This window comes from Lissotriton vulgaris, chromosome 9 (genome assembly GCF_964263255.1).
Source record: "Lissotriton vulgaris chromosome 9, aLisVul1.2, whole genome shotgun sequence".
NCBI lineage: Eukaryota > Metazoa > Chordata > Amphibia > Caudata > Salamandridae > Lissotriton > Lissotriton vulgaris.
Genome location: NC_141697.1, coordinates 823254744 through 823260743, shown reverse-complemented (window position 1 = coordinate 823260743; position 6000 = coordinate 823254744).

The following is a 6000-nucleotide window of genomic DNA, read 5'->3' as shown; positions in this document are numbered from 1 at the left end:
AGAGCCACTGAAAACGAGGGACAGCGTCAGCGGCCAAGTTCTTGAGTTTATGAATGTACCTCGCCGGGAACTCAACACTGTTATGCAGACAAACCCTCACCAGCTCCCTTAGTAAGCAAAATACCACAGGGCACTTCGCCTCTTGCCCACTTGATGGTCTGTACCACCGCCATGTTGTCTGACCAAAACAGAACTCTCTTGGATGCTGAAGCCTCAGGCCATAGGTGAAGGGCTGCCACTATGGGAAACAGTTCCAGTACCCTAACATTTGCAGTTATTCTCTTTCTCTGCCAAGCATTTCAGCCAGTTCTCAGCACACCACTCACTCCCTATTATGGCGCCAAAGCCCTCCCTGCCTGAAGGATCTGTAAATAAGCACAGTTCAGGGTTTCCCAACCACGGTAATCTTCGTGTCACAGTGCCATTGCAATCTTTCAAGAATCCTAACCACATTTTGAGATCCTCTTTCACACCCTTGCTCAGACTGACCATGTGGTGTTTCTTCTTTACTTTGGCTGTGGCCCTGGCTAGCCTTCTAGCAAAAATCCTGCCCGCTGGGATCACTCTGGGTGCGAAAATTAGTTTGCCTTAGAGGTTCTGAATTGCACCCAAGGATGCTTTGTCATTTGCCAGGATGTGCTGGATGTCCTGGCATGATGCCTGTACCATGCCCGTCGGAAGTCTAGACACACCCTCAACCGTATCTAGCTCGATGCCCAGGAAAGTGAGAACCTGAGCTGGATGCTTGTTCTTACCTGGTGCCAAGGTGAACCCTAGGTGATCCGTCAGCTCTTGGAAGCACTGTAGTTCTTCACTGCAATTCTGCGTCCCCACTCCACCAATGACTAGGAAGTCTTGCAAGTAGTGAGTCACCCCTTCTACGCCATGGGACCACGCGAGTGCCCTTTGCAGAAAACAGCTGAATGCCTCGAAGGAAGCTCAGGATACTGCCCAACCCATCGGCATACATTTGTCATAGTAAAACTGTCCCTGCTACTTAAAACCCAGCAGGTGATGCCTCTCTGGGTGAACCAGCAACAAGAGGAACGCAGATTCAATGTCTGCCTTCGCTGACCAGGCCCCTTTCCCCGCTCTCCTCACCATGTTCACCGCCACGTCGAACGAGCAGTAGGAGACCAAACAGGTTCCGCCCTCCAACCAGTGGTTCAGTGAATTGCCCTCGGGTGTGACAGATGGTGGATCAATCTAAAACTCTCTGGTTCTTTTTTAGGGAGCACTCCCAAGAGGAAGAGCATGCAAATCAGTAATTGATTTGAGCTCGACAGTTGCCAAATTTGAGCTAGGCAACTAGTGATCAGACAGAATAAGGTAATATGCAGGGCTTTAAGTGGGATGAAAAACGGGGGTGGGGTTCCTCTCAAAGGGGCATGGCCAATGTATTTGAGGGTGTGGCTTAAAAACACGTAAGCTAAAAATCTGCGCTTAGCATAGTGTGCCGCCCGACTTGTATTTTGATGTTTCTGTCATTGCATACAGATATATGATACAACAAGTAACATCATACCTACAACTACCAGTACTGTTGGCTTTGTAAATGGTTATTTGCATAAGATAAATAAGCAGCAACTATGGCTTGTAAATAAGATTGAAAACGCTTCCACTTAACGCCTTGGCAACACCACAAAAATGTTGCTGCTCCTGCGTTTCAAAAAGAAAAGGGAAATCCAGAGAGAAAATTACATTCTTTAAAGGATTTCCCTCCTCCTACAACGCTCACATGGCATGGCGGCATGCCATACTTTCTCCACTAGTGAGCTGTGTGAGCACGCGCACATCGATGTGTCTGTGGTCACTGCGGTCCGCCTGTGCCAGGGCACAAAACAGAGCCCGATTGAGACCCCCCCCTTTAAACAAACTGCCAGTGCTCAGCACCAGTGAGACTTGGCCCACTTAAAGCCCTGGTAATACGTGAAAGACTATGAAGGTAGAGAAAATGATCCAGACGGCTGCGTTCTTAATATTCCATCATTGCTGGGGACGGCACAGCAGAAAACTCATGTAAATAAAAAGTTTTGCTACAGATGAAACCCAATTTGTCTCACATGTTTTGCAGAAAATAAAGAAACTACTTTTTACCTCTCGCACATCAACTACATACTACTACAATCTGCATCCACAAGCAGGGCCTGAGCTAGGCATGGAACTGGAGACAGCTGCCCAGGGCCTTGCACTCAGACCACCAGCATGGGTTCCGTCTCGTCTCCCCCACCCTCGTCTCCCCCCTCACCTACCCTCCCCTCTCCCCCTCAACCCCCCTCACCCCTCACCTTCCCTCCCCCCTCACCTCCCCCCACCCCTCACCTCCTCCACCCCCCTCACCTTCCCCCCTCACCTCCCCCCTCACCTTCCCTCCCCCCTCACCTCCCCCCACCTCCCCTCCCCCCTCACCTCCCCCCACCTCCCCTCCCCCCTCACTCTCCCCCTCCCTCACCTCCCTCCCCCTCCCTCACCCTCCCCCTCCCCCCTCCCCCCTCACCTTCCCTCCCCCCTCACCTCCCCTCCCCCCTCACCTCCCCCTCACTCTCCCCCTCCCTCACCTCCCTCCCCCTCCCTCACCTCCCTCACCTCCCTCACCCTCCTCTCCCCCCCTCCTCACCCTTCTCTCCCCCCACTCTCACCCTCCCCCTCCCCCTCCTCCACTCACCTCCCCCTCCACCCCCTCACCCTCCACCCCACCCTTCCCTCACCCCCCCCTCCCCACCCTTCCCTCACCCCCCCCCCTCCCTCCACCCCACCCTTCCCTCACCCCCCCCCTCCCCACCCTTCCCTCACCCCCCCCCCTCCCCACCCTTCCCTCACCCCCCCCCCCCCTCCCCACCCTTCCCTCACCCCCCCCCCTCCCCACCCTTCCCTCACCCCCCCCCCCTCCCCAGTTCTACACACTACCAGCCCCCTTGTACTCCTGCTGATTCAATTGAAAGAAAGGCGACTCCTTGCAATTTGGCCCATGAGAGGGAGGTTTGTCCTCCTGCCCGGCTGCCATTTAGAGACACTGCAGGACGCCCATTGCCAGCACTTTAGGACCCCACGGGTTTAAGTCTCAGCCTCCAAGCAACTCTTACACTTTCAGCCCGAAATGGTCTGTAAAGAGGGGCTTGTAGGTGGCCGAGAGGGAGAGTTGTGGCCAGGAAAAGTCTGAACAAAGAAGCTTCTGGAGCCCTGAATATGTCACATATGCAAATTAAAGGGGCCTCGCGCATTCCCTTTCGGCCCAGGGCCCAAAATATCCCTAGAACAGGCCCTGTCCACAAGATACAAGGCAATGCCAGAATCTGGAAGGCTACGGTGTTAATAAAATTACTAAACTCATGTTGTTATTTGCAATATAGGGCATTCGAGGTGCCACACAGATATGTCACGCAAACATGGAAAACATGGATATGATACAGGCAAGCAAAAATGAAACTTGTCAGCAATGTAGAGGATCAAAAAATACAAGTGGAAACTTCAAGACCCCGCATTCTTAGTGTTTGTGACTGAAAGAAACAGGACTGGCGATTAGCGGTAAGGGCTAAATACTCTAATTATTTTTCAAAACTTAAAAAAAGGATATCAATTTTAAGAAAATAGCACAAATTCGTGGAAACTCGCAAAATATAGTCGGAATTGCAAGCATTTCCTTACCAATAGTTGGTATACGGACGGTTTATGCGTCACCTCTACCTCACGCCTTTCAAGCAATTAAACATGTTTGCTGTAGGTTATCCCGTTGAACATGAGGTTACAGGCGATGGTAAGCATTTGGCTCATTCAAAGGGTGAACATTATTTCATCGTGCATCTACAAGCGACGAGGCATTAATTAAATTATACCTGGTATACAGCTCGCTCCATAGATGCTCAGTTACGTGGAGCGTCGCTTTTATCACATTCGTTAGGACAAAAGGGAAAACTCCTCCTCAAGTAAATCCAGCTGCTTCTAGGAGAGGGAGGCTCTTGACGCACTCCTAATACTTCTGTCACGACGATTGAAACGACGCCTGAAAAACACAGAACTGCATGTAAAAATAAACCCACAACAAACTTCGCTTTTCAACGACAAAGACAGGTTGCAAATGTGGAGCTTTTAACACAGGGCTAAGCCCCGAGTAGGCAGTTATTTGGACATCACCAAACAGTTTAGAACCATACGGTCGTAGAAAGAAGTGGAGAAACAAACATGTAGGTAAAGTGAATGTTTTCTTAAAACAATTGAGTCGTTGCTATCTGTTATGTTATCTTTTGTATGTTCATGTGATAGAATTGGAATGTTGGGTATTCCATTCTATACTAGGTTTGTCCTCAGCCAGTACTTCCTCTGCTGCTGACGAGGACGGACCTGCTTCTTGTATGTCATAGAATAAACCTTACTTTTAATACTTCATGTTTCCTGGATTCATTAAACAACAATTTACTGGCGACGAGTTGGAGGAATAATACCCATATTATAGAAGGATTGATGAAAATTAAATTATTATTTTTGGGGGGAAATATCGACGGAATGAACAGCAATAAGGAAAATAAGAAACGCCATTCACTGGATGGACATTAAGGTACTGTTGGTTTCATTCATCGTTTTAATTTCCATTTTTAAATACAGCGTGAACTTCGCTGTACCGAGTTGCTAAAAAAATTAATGCCTGTGTCACTGCGGGAGGCTTATATCTAAAGACTCTGTCTATGCGGGAGATTTATAATTCAATTCCCTGGTTTAAGACTTTAAAAGCATAATTACAGCATTTTACGCTAAACTGGGGTACAATTCAGCGTGGGACAATCGGTCCGCTCAAACCGTTGTTGTGCATCTTTCAAGCGCAGCGGTTTTGGAACACTTACCGCATTACTCTGGCATTTCTTAAAGGAAGCGCCATCCTCATCGCTGCACCAACAGCACTTGTATAATAACAATTCGTAGTGCATCATCACGCTACCAGAGAAAACAATCATCAAGGTCACGCAGCGTGACTGGGAAGCCAGTTTAAGTGTTTTCTTCCGGTGATTCTATTTTTTTAATTTTTACTATTTCAGTAATTTTTTATTGAAAAGAAGAATTTGTGTATACAAGGTACAGTATACAGGGGTACAGACAAAGGAACAACCCGGGGAGGGGGGGGGGGGGGGGGGGGGGGGAGACCTGGCGAGAGTTTAATGGCATTTCAGGCCGGTTACATAGTTACATATTGCTCGTATAATCGGTGATAGTTCTTGTCTCGGCCTCCTGGCCTCCTCCCCCGCCCTTACCGGTTCGGTTGGGCTGCGTATAGTTCGTATGGCCGGTTGTTGATCATGTATGCGGCCCCTTAACTGTCTGTCCCCCCGGCGGCGAGAAAGGAAAGAAAGAAGGTAGAGGAGGAGAATTGTATGGTTGTGATGTTTGGTGGAGCACAGTGCTCGTGGGCAATTGAGACTAGTTAGGATCTTGACTCGCTCGGGAGGTTTAGCGAAGTCTGAACGGCTACGGTGGCTTGTGTGAGGACAGGTAGTTGTCCAGGGAGAGACACATTTCGCTCTTTGTGTGGGTTTTGGGTGTTTGGTTGGCGGTTATAGTGTCCGCTCCACGTAGGAAGATGACCCAGTTAAACCAGGCCTTGAAGGACGTCTTCCCTGTGTCTTTCCAGTTGTTCAGGTACGTCTTGACCGCCGCCGTGAGTAGGAGGTCAGTCAGGTCTCTGTCCTCTCTGGATTGGATTGTTGGGTCCATGAAGCCTGTGGCTAAGCTATGGAATTCGAGCTGGAGGGGGATGCTTAGCGCGTTGTTTATAAGTTCACTTATTTTGTGCCAGAATTTTTTTACTTTGGGGCAGTGGAAGATTAGGTGGGCCAGATCGCCTCTCTGCCCGTTGCAGTTGCAGCAGGTGTCGCTTTCGCGGACACCGATGGACGCCAGGCGGGCGGGGGTCCAGTACGCGTTATGTATTAGCCAGAATTTGGTTTGGGCTAGGGTGGTGGTTTCTTTCTTGTTCGAGGTTGACGTCCAGAGGTTGGACTTTTCTTTCTCGCT